Here is a 10,702-nt window from a genome sequence, read left to right on the forward strand (position 1 = left end):
TAGTAGGATATGTGTATGAGTATGTGTATGTGTATGCCGTATCTAGGGAAGTACAAATTATGTTCTGGTATTGTTTGCAGATATAGGGGGGTGGCCTATGGATTAGGACTATCAGAGATGTAACATCGATGTTGATGCAAGACGGTACAGTTATGTCTTATTTTCTTTCATTTCCTTAAAAATCTGAGCAGTTCAATCATATTGCAGAATCTGACTTAACGGGTTAAGTTTGTATTCAGTTTTAATTTGGCAATCAATCAGCACTTCCAAGTTAGTGTTAACAGGTTAAGTTTTGTATTCAGTTTTAATGCATTTATTTATTTTTCCCTGTGTAATAATTTTAAGCTATACCTGATTTGTTTATCTGTGTTATAGGTATCTTTATGATTCAGACCCTGAATGGATTATTTAAATTTCTTAGTGCAATGCATCTTTGTATGCCTAATAATACTATTGGGTTGCCTCTACCAGTTCAAGTATATCCCGGATGTGTTCGATGGTGAAATTCAGTTCTGAGTGCAGATATGCTTCACGTGGGATAATGAATCTAAGACACATAATTAATTGTAATATTAAGCATGAAATAAAAATACAGTATGCATCTTATTTGTATTAGCGAGGACTTCAGTCGTATCATGCAATTGGGGCGCAGACCACACAACTGACTATGCAGCGATGGACCGTACATCTTGCAAGATCCGAATTGAAGAACTGTCCAGAGATGGAGCATGGCCATGTCCAGCGGCCAAAGGATGCTGCTGGTGTCTCCGTCACATCGAGGCTTACTGGCTCGGAAAAACTCGCCGCAGGCACGGCAACTTCACGCCCATGTTTGTGCCGTCCGCACTAATAGGATTCGGCAAGACTGGCAAGATATAAGCATGTCATGACGGACATGGCTAGAGGTGAAATGACAGTCGAACTGCGAAACCAAATTCATGAGCTTTCCGCAGATGATTCATGAGCTTCCCGCAGATGATTCATGAGCTTCTTGGAGACCAATCAAATTACCCCAACTGATATCATCTCTGAAGAAAAACAACCAAGGTTAGTCTGTCGGTCAATTTGTAGTTGAAGATTGATAGTATCTGTCTATTGCATTGCTCAAATAGAATTATAGTCTATTGCTTAAACACCACACTGCAGTCTAAGTGTCTAACTAGAATATATTAGATAAGATACGAATACAAATAAAAACAAATGGATTGAATATATACGTACATTCTTTTGTTTCGAGTGAATTGGTATATAACCTACACACGTGGGTGCTTTCTCTCCAAAAAAAAAACCCTATAATCTGCTGCCATGCATACACACGGGATTTCACCCGATCTTATGAGGAAATGAAAATATTCAGGCTGGAGTTTTTTGCTTCCCCCGGTGAACAATCAAAAAAAAACTTACACAGTTTTCTCCAATCTCCATGACAAGGTACATACTATGATGTTTTGGTTTTCTAAAGCGTGAATTCGGGTGGAAGTTTGTGCTATTCTTTGGACAATATGAAATTGTAGGAATTATGTGATTTTTAACAAAGCAATTCAAATAAAAAATAGCCAAGATTAGTTTCGTGATTTCTGACTGGTGTCGGTTTAAGTATGCACACATATATCTGTTCTTCCCCACGTTTACAAACAATAGTTATGACAAATTCACAACGGCAAGATTAGTTTCGTGATTTCCGGCCGGTGTTGATTTAAATATGCGCGTATACTGTGTCCTTCTTCCCCACGTTAGAAACAGCTGTTAAGATCCTATGACAGAAAGCAAATTGTCCACTGCTCCACTTATATCTGAACTACGTGCTATAACTTTGGCCAGTGCACATACGCTTGGATATGTGTTGCTAACGTTTTGCAGATTATGGACGACCAACGTGTCGTCGATCTCGAGTCTCGCCATTCATTGCTGTGGCTATCCAACAATTGGTAAATCATGTGGAAGGCTACATCGGCCGCCGAGACTGTTGATTTAATTTGGATACGAAATCGTCCCATACTAAGGTCATGCATGAAGTCAGAAGTCTATGACGAGCCGAAGACGACGACACTTCAGACCGTTTGTCTATCTTGCGCCGACGAAGTGACGACTACACAGGGCTCCCGTCGAGGCAAGGTCTACGACAAGCTTCAATGTTTCATATCGATCTGGAGAGAATCGGCGGCATCGGATTATATTAGATTTATTATCATCCAACGTCAGGTACGTACTGGAGGGCCTGCTTGATCTCTTGCAATTTCCAAGAGGACCGAGGAGTATACATGCTGACTAGCTCACCCGTTCAGATTCATGAGCATCCACCACACGTACTAGATGGACGTTATACAAGCTGGAGTGTATCCTCCGTCTGATTGATTAATAGCAACTCCGAAGTCCCTGTGGGTTGTCCTCTCGCTGCGAATGCTGTGCGAAACCGACGAGATGGAGGCGTGATCTCCTTTCCTAGGTCATTGGCAGGCAATCCCAATGCTGCCACCGACATGTCCCACACACCAGTTTTGCTCAGATGTGACAACGGAGACGGAGCACGACGATCTCCCGTCCCAGGCTCGCATCGGACAGGAAGCACTATGGCCTATGGGCCACAAAGGCATCAGAGAATAGTTGCATGAGCAGCGGCCGGACAGCACAAAGGTATTTGGTCTTGGGTTCTCTTCACAGATGGTGGTGCCCTGTTATTGGGTTGGATTCGTTGGTAATTTGATGATTTATTGAAGCTTCACATATTTGTCTTTCATTTTCTAGCTTGAGTTATTTGAATATAATTTCTCTTTATTGAAGCTTAACATCTTATTTGTCTTTCATGGTCTAGCTTCACATAGTTGTCTTTCATGAATTTGACTTTTTTTTACACAGATGAAAGCTCTACACCATCATTCCTGGAATTTGTGGAGTGATCTCGAGATATGATGGACCTTTAAGCGAAGGATAACAGTATGCTTTTATTTTTATTTTGGCTCCATTTTTTCCTTTGAATTGACCATTAAACATAAAGAGAGTTGGCCATGGAAATTGAGAACAAGCAAGTGCGTACCCCTTTGCCCCATCCCACAGCTCTCCACGATAGCTCCTGGCGCTCGCTGATCGGGCGAAGGAAAAAAAGAGAAAACGAGTTGATTTGTCGTGACCTCGCCCAGTTATCACCGTCCCCGCATACGACCACCCCCTCACGTCTCCTCTACCTGCCCAGCACACGCCGCCTATCCTCTTCCTCACCTAATGCGAGCAAGAACAGTGCCCGGAAAGGGGCCAAAAGTGCTGGATGGGAGCAGCACCGGGAGATGCAGTCTGCGGCGCGTGGCCCTGCGGCGGCGGACCCTGCACATGCGGCGTTTTCTTCCTTCCTATGCAGTCGCCGCCTCCTGCCCCGGCGACTTCCTCCGGCTGCACGGCCGAATTGCACCCAGCGTCTCCATGGTGAGAGGTATATGTGCCTGATCTGATTTGGGATGTGTTACTGTTTGATGGGGGTTGGATTAGTTTGCGCATGGGCATGGGACATCCAAGGGGAAAATATTGGATCTTAGTTCCAGGGGTTGTGTTGGTCTGGATGGAGCTTTATTGGTTGAGGATGATGTCTCATTAATGGATATTAGAGAGATTTGGACTTGTGGAGGGCATACCTAAGCACATATATTATCTTATCTCTTTGCTACTACCTCTGAAAGAATTTCCATGTTGACCTATATTGTGGTGCTGCAGAATTCCAGACTTCTGGTGTGGAGGAAGAAGGCTAGGCCGCTGATGGAGCCACTTCCAAATCACGCCATGATGCCGATGATGCATGTCATTGTTTGTTCTGCTGGGTGACGGCCGCACGACCTGAAGATACATAACTCAGGCAATCGCTTATAGCCCCTTCTCTATTGGTCTTGCTGGATACACTCACGTAAATATCATATGCTAACAAGTACTTAGATATGTTAAGCAATTCTTGTTTGGGTTTTCCCTTTACTCTGATGTGTGCTGAATGGTAATTACTAAAACATGTTAGGTTTTCCCTTTACTCAATGCTGGCCACTCAGAGGCGAGCGACCACGCAGCCTGTTCTCATTTGTGAAAAGATGTATGGATGGTGAGCATAGTTCTATTATCTGTGTTTTGTGCCTGCCATCTGTTTGATAAAATGCAGAGCCCCTATCATTCCACTATCCCCAACATACCTTGTGACGACGGCTCCGCACAGTGGCCAATAACAAACCTGAAAGGTGTATGCTTGCACGACGCCCTTGCTTGCAAGCTAGGTTTCGATCCTTGAGGAAGGTGATTGTTTAGAACTTTTAATTAGAAATTATTTTAGTCTGTAAGTCATTTGGGAAAAACTAATTTTGTTGAAATTAAATTGATGGGTCGAAACAAAAAATGCTAATCCTTCTGATTTATAATAATTGTCACGGTTGTACTAAATCAGCGACGCTTATTGTTGAATGGAGGGAGTAGATATGATGCAGCTGGTGGCCAAACTGGTTTCCTTACGGTTTGTTTCAAGACATATGGAAATTGGGATTTGAATAAATATAGAATGATTGTGGTTCATGTAGAGAGGCTTATTGTGACTAGGAATAACCAGGAAATGTAGTAACTAAATTGTTGTGATTGGATTTTGAATCATGATTAGAAACTATAGTAGCTTTTCCTTTCTACCTGATGCTTAGAAACTTGCAGAGCAGGCGTGCCGTGAATCAAAAATTGGAGAGAATTTCCTGATGCAATCTTGTTCATGCCAACAAGTTGTTTGGTAAAATCCTAAAAGGGGTATGGATATGAATGAAAAAAGTGCACTTCTGCTCCAATCAAATATCATTACTTTGAGCCACTTATTTGAATAACTTAATACCATAGTAGGAATATTAGCATGTAATTTTCTCTTTCTAGGCATCGGAGGCACAAAATTACAATTATAATGTAATGGATCAGTAGGAACGCAAGATCTAATTGTCAATTACAAATATTTTCATGTGCCACGTGCTTCCCCTATTCTCCTCCACTTACTTCTCTGTTCATCTGCAAGTTCGGTTGATCTTTGAAGTATTGCTGAGCAAAGGATTTAGATTCTGTTAGATCTACGTGCTCTTAATGCTTATCTAATTATTGAGCTCTGCCACTGCTTTTAGCACCCACCTAAATTAACTACTGCTACATAAGGGCATTTAAATTTGTTGATATCCACTGAAATAAGAATCCACAAGCTCCTCAAATGTAACTTCCCTATTTGTTTAATTGTAAAACAGGTTCAGTTTTGCGCAAGCACAAACACATCTGTGAAATGAAGAGGTTTGCTTAAGTGTTCTTACATAATTAAGAAACAAAATACTTTCACATCAGTGGTCTACTTTATCTTGTAACAGTTTTGGGTTTCCTTAAATATTAGTTGATGATAGCATGTGATTGCTGATGCGTCATATGTAAGCATACTGTTCAACCACCAGCAATTGAATCTCTGCTGGTTTATTGTCAGTAGTCATTGTGTGAATGAAAGTTCTCTACTTCTTTATACAGACTTTGATTCGTAAGTAGAATTAGGAACTGAACGTATAATACTCCTTCAACGTGAATATGTCACTCTCTATTTGTGCCAGACATGTTCACCGAGCCAACCATTTAGGTAGATAAGTAAGCTTATAAATTCTTTCATGATCTTCAACTAAGTACATGTATTGCCTTTTCTGCAGTTTACATATTTCTTCTCTCAGAAGCTTATAAATTCGTATTTCTTTTGGAGTCTATAACTTGGACCTTGCTGATGCAAACCCTCAGTCAAGAAATGATTGCATGGACTGGGAAGGCCGCGTCAAGGAGGCGTGGTGGGAGGAGGAGGAGGGGTCCGAGCATGGCTGCGGCTAGAGTGCTGCGATGATGTAGGGTGGTGAAAAAAATACTATGTTATAGTTCCATGTATTATTTTTGAGGTACACTTTTTTTATCTCACGTTCCGTGTCAATGTCGTGATGCTTACAACTGACCAAGAGTTTGAAGGTGTTGGAGAGTGGGAGAGCATTCTGATGAAACATGAGCGCCTGGTCAGTTTTCCTTAATATCCTATTGGTCAACTTGTTTCTTCCATGTATATGTTGAAATCTTTCCAATTTGTTTAGGTTCTTCCATCTATTTGGTTGGATATGAAAAATCTACGTTTTCTATTCAGTTGTTGGCTTCCCCATTACACATAAATATATAGTGCCTGCTACTTTTATGAAATGTTGTATGCCTTTCAAACAGTAGTTATGCTTCTTTCATATTTTTATATTTTTCATGCAAACATATAGCAATAAAAAGTGGAACGGATAGTGGAGAGAGCATGGTGCAATTTCTTCAGCTACTACAACTCTACTCTTGTACTCTCGAGGGGTGCTGACCAGTGACACTAACAGTGAGTTTCTCTTGTTTGCAAGTGCTTAATATCTTTCACGTCTTATACATGAATGTTTTTCCATCTGTGAAGTCTAGCTAATTTTCCTTGTATGGGCCTACCGCTTTCCTACGTTGTCGACTAACTTTTTCTTAGAGAATGGTAGCTGTGGTACTTTAGTGTTCATGTTGTATGGGAAATAAATTGGCTGGCAATTTTCCTTTTATTTTCCCCGCCCATTCTCCATGTCATACATTATGTCATACTTTAGTCTTGGATTCCTGGATTACAAATTTTTAATCATTGCTTCTTCTCCTTGTATAAGGTTGTCATATTAGCTGCCATCACTTGCATAGTGAAGTTACAGCTAGCCAAGTTAGTTATAGACAGACACTAACTAAACAGTGATGCCATCAATCTCTTTAGACTGAGCTTTGTTGGCCACTCCCAACTTATTCATTACATCCAGCTTAACTCGATTGACAAAAACCGAAGATTTTTCCAAGTTGATTTTCTAACCTAAACATTGACGACAGGAGTTTCCTTTAGTGCCTCTACACTCCTGGATTCACTCAGTGCAAAGAAGATGATATTGCCTTTGAAGAGGAGATGGGAGATAGGTGGGTCTGCGCGAACGTTACGAACTCCTTGTAGAACCCCCATAGGTTCCTTGCGAAATAGCAGATTTGACAAACCTTCAATACAGAGCAGGAAAATGGAGGGACTAATAGGACCCTGGCCTTGTCAAATCCCTCGAGAAGGAACAGTGGGTGAGGTGAGTTCTCCAGTCACCACAAGGGGAGCATGTGCCTGGGTTGTTAGCACTTAGCAGCCGTCTCTCATATCTAATATATGTATGGGATGTACTGGTGAAAATAAATGGGCCACAAAAACCATCCTAGATTTCTAGGTTCTTTCGTGTTCATGATGCTCACGCTTCTGCTGCTACATCTGTTCCAAAGATTACATTTTTCCTTCAACCTACGACTAATTATAAATATGGCGACAAGTTGCAGAATTTCCAAAAAAAAAAATAGTCCATGCCTTGATGGTAAATTATCGATACCGACTTGTGTTGTTTATGTTAGTTTCATAACTCAGGTGTTACAAACCTGCTCTTGGCAAATAGAGTTATGCACTTTTTTTCTAGATTTCTCTCAATCAAAATTAATCCCATTTTCTTGGATTTCGTTTTTTGTTTCTTCTGTATAGGTGACAGATGTTGAACTCAGTATGACCAAAGAGAAGTTCTTGCTAAAAAAAGTGTACCGGAGAGGCTCTACCTCTGGAACTGTTTACCCCTGGGATCTCAATTTACTCTTGGCCGCAACCCACAGACTGAGTTGTGTTTGTGTTTGGATAAAATGTGTATTTTTTCTACCTACATATATGTATTCCTATTTTACATATAGTAACCTAGAATTCTAGATCTTGGCTGCAATTGCGGATGCATCCCATTGCTTTTAGCTATTTGTTTCACACCACATTAGAGCTACTTAATTTCGTTACTATACAAATATTGTAACTTTGATTTACGGAATTTTGGAAGTGGCTGAGATTTCTTATTTTTGGACTTCCAAGGTTTTCCATGAGATGGTGCCTTGATAAACAGTTGTCAGCTTGTATTATAATTTAATAGAAACTGTAAAGTGAAAGTTATTAGTGATTAAAACGGCCAGAATGAGTTTTGATTTGGATGCAAGACCGTTGAGGAGGCATTCCAAGGAAACCTGTATTGAGTTGAATTATTTGTGATTGGACTAGGATTAGATCGCACAGCTCTGGCGAGGAGGCGCCCCATGGGGCGCCCCAACCACTAGTACTATTATACTTCTCATCTGTTCTTCGTTTTTCCAGGTTTCAAAACCTTTTAGATTTGCATCTTGATCGTTCCAGCCAGGCCACTGCTGCATTGCGAGGACTAGCAGGCTCGCCACGATTTTTCTCAGAACTGCAGAATTGTTTCGCTGGTTTAGGGAGTGTGTCTCCGGCTTTCCACACGACGCATACAAATTGGAGGTGCTTCTGCTATAGCTGGCACTGACAACGTATGCAAATTGGAGGTGCTACTGCTGTACCTGGCACTCAGGGACAACGTTGCTAGCGTGAAGGATCACGTCTCCGGCCAGGATCGGCGTGATTGCAACACAAGCACATGACATCTGAAATTCTAATGAACTTAGCCAGTATACATTTACTTAGTGTACTGACATAATTTATTTTCCAGGATTAGTGAAAGCAAATTAATGACCAGCACACTAGATGGATATTGTTTTGTAGATTAAATTTGCAGGCGAGAATAATCTACGGAGTTTCCCAGGTACATACGTTGCAACAATCATTTTTCAAAAAGTTAAGTTGTTGCTGCACGTGTATTCCTCTGCTACTAATGTTTGCATGTGTTAATATTTTCTAGGGAGTATACATATATATTCATGTCGCAGCAAGGATTGCTCCATCAAATTGGCTACAATAGGAGGTTATTCAGCTTTCTACCAAAGTTGCGGATGACAATTTTATTGAGTTTTAGTGTTCTTGAGTAGATTAATCTTTCGTTTTTTTTGTATATAAGTTGCGGATGACAATTTTATTGAGTTTTAGTGTTCTTGAGTAGATTAATCTTTCTTTTTTTGTATATAAGAGATTGATAATTTATATGAAGCGATCTAAAATTGAAGTCCACCAGCACAAAGTATATTTGTATGTTAATTCATGATGAGCGAAGGGTTAGGCTATAGTGGCATTGTCCAGGATTATCAACCATGAAGGTGTTTATTTTATAAATTCATATAATATTTTTCATGCAACAAATCTCTCACTTTTTTCATCATCCTTTTAGCTCCAATGCAGCCATCATGCACGTTTTGGTTATCTAAACCTTGCCCCATACACAAAAGCACCGTGTTTTACCTCATCATAATACTACCATGATGAATATTGTTTCCTCGGTGTAAAAATCTCAAGAGATTTAATATTTTATAACTCAAGCAGTAATTATTATTGTTTTTCCACTATGGCGAATCTTTGGTTTGTATTTGCGACCAGTTCATATTGAATCGATAGAGACCTAGATCGAAAATCCCAAATGTGTGAGTAAGTGTCCAAATTTAGTCAGTGATATCATAATAGAGTAGATGAACATAAATTCACTAAGAAAATTAACATAACCATAAAGACTATTTACTACAAAAATTGCTAATGGTATGATAGATTCAATCATGCATCTTGCGCCTTCGAGTTTTGTGCATGGCAGTAATTGCTAACAAAAAATCAGTCCGATGATTCATTGTGTATAACCCGACTACTTCAATAATTTTTAAATATTTGTTAAAGCATAAATACTAATAATGGTGGAAATTTAATGAAATACAAAAGGAATTCGATATTTGTTATAAACAAACAACAGGGAAAATTGAAAGAAATAGAAATGGAATAAAAAAACTTATCACAAACCTAGCCGCGGCGAATGCGCGGGCCACCCTGCTAGTTATAAACATCAAACAATAACCCTAACATTTCATGTGACACACATGTACTTATAACCAGAGACGAAAAATCACTAACAGAGGCTACTGGTATTTTTCCTGGATGCACAGTAACAAAACAAGACTAACCCAATTGGAATCATTCAAAAATATTAATTTTACAAATTTTAAGGTCCAAAATACTAACCAGAAACAGAGATCATGTTTCATTTATTAAAAATTGCACAAAAATCCTAAAAATACAAGGCCAGTGGCATCTGAAAGGTAATTTCATGCCGGTTCTAATGCAATTGGAATCAACTCAATCCGAGTTACCAATTTATTTTGATAAGCAAAACAGTACACTGGTTAGTTTTCAATTTTAGTTTCTATTTAACAAATTTTTCAAATTAAAGAAACGGGCGGGAACGCCTGGGCCGTGCAAAGGTTGCGCAGATGGGCCGGCCCAGTGGGGCTCTCCGGTGGCCAGAAAGAAAAAGAGAAAAGGCCGGGGCCCGTGGCGGGCCAGGCAGGCCGACGTGGCCATGCACGCCGACGTGGCCGTGCATGCGCCATGCGCCCGTCAGATCTGGATCCGACGGCCCAGATCTGGCGCAGGCGATCGACGACCGGGGCGCTCGCCGGCGCAGAGGAAGAAAGGGGAGCCGCGACGGCTTACCACAGGCAGGCGATGGCGAGGCTTGACGCAGGCGGGTTGGCGGCTTGGGTGTGCGGCTCGGGGATGTCCTGGCGAAGCTCGGACGCGTCGACGTCGCCTGGCTTGGCGGCTTCGGCGTCACGGGCGTCGCCGGTGCGTCGTCGGTGTCGTCGCTCCGCTGCGGATCTGCGAGGCAGGGGCAACGGAGAGGGGTTAGGAGAGGCGAGAGGT

At 41.1% G+C, this 10,702-nt stretch overlaps 1 long non-coding RNA gene across 9 annotated transcripts; it reads left to right on the forward strand.

Moving 5' to 3' along the window:
- Positions 1-3,074: 3,074 nt before the first annotated feature.
- LOC127315953 (uncharacterized) lies at positions 3,075-7,914 on the forward strand. Of its 9 annotated transcripts, none has more exons than XR_011749555.1 (7): positions 3,075-3,424; positions 3,703-3,841; positions 3,995-6,020; positions 6,267-6,370; positions 6,886-6,969; positions 7,061-7,124; positions 7,562-7,914. It is a non-coding gene; the product is annotated as an uncharacterized lncRNA (long non-coding RNA). The 9 variants fall into 9 exon arrangements; XR_011749550.1 differs by having other exon boundaries at positions 3,077-3,424; positions 7,056-7,124; XR_011749549.1 differs by having other exon boundaries at positions 6,886-7,124.
- Positions 7,915-10,702: the final 2,788 nt, after the last annotated feature.

Source organism: Lolium perenne, chromosome 7 (assembly GCF_019359855.2).
Source record: "Lolium perenne isolate Kyuss_39 chromosome 7, Kyuss_2.0, whole genome shotgun sequence".
Classification (NCBI taxonomy): Eukaryota; Viridiplantae; Streptophyta; class Magnoliopsida; order Poales; family Poaceae; genus Lolium; species Lolium perenne.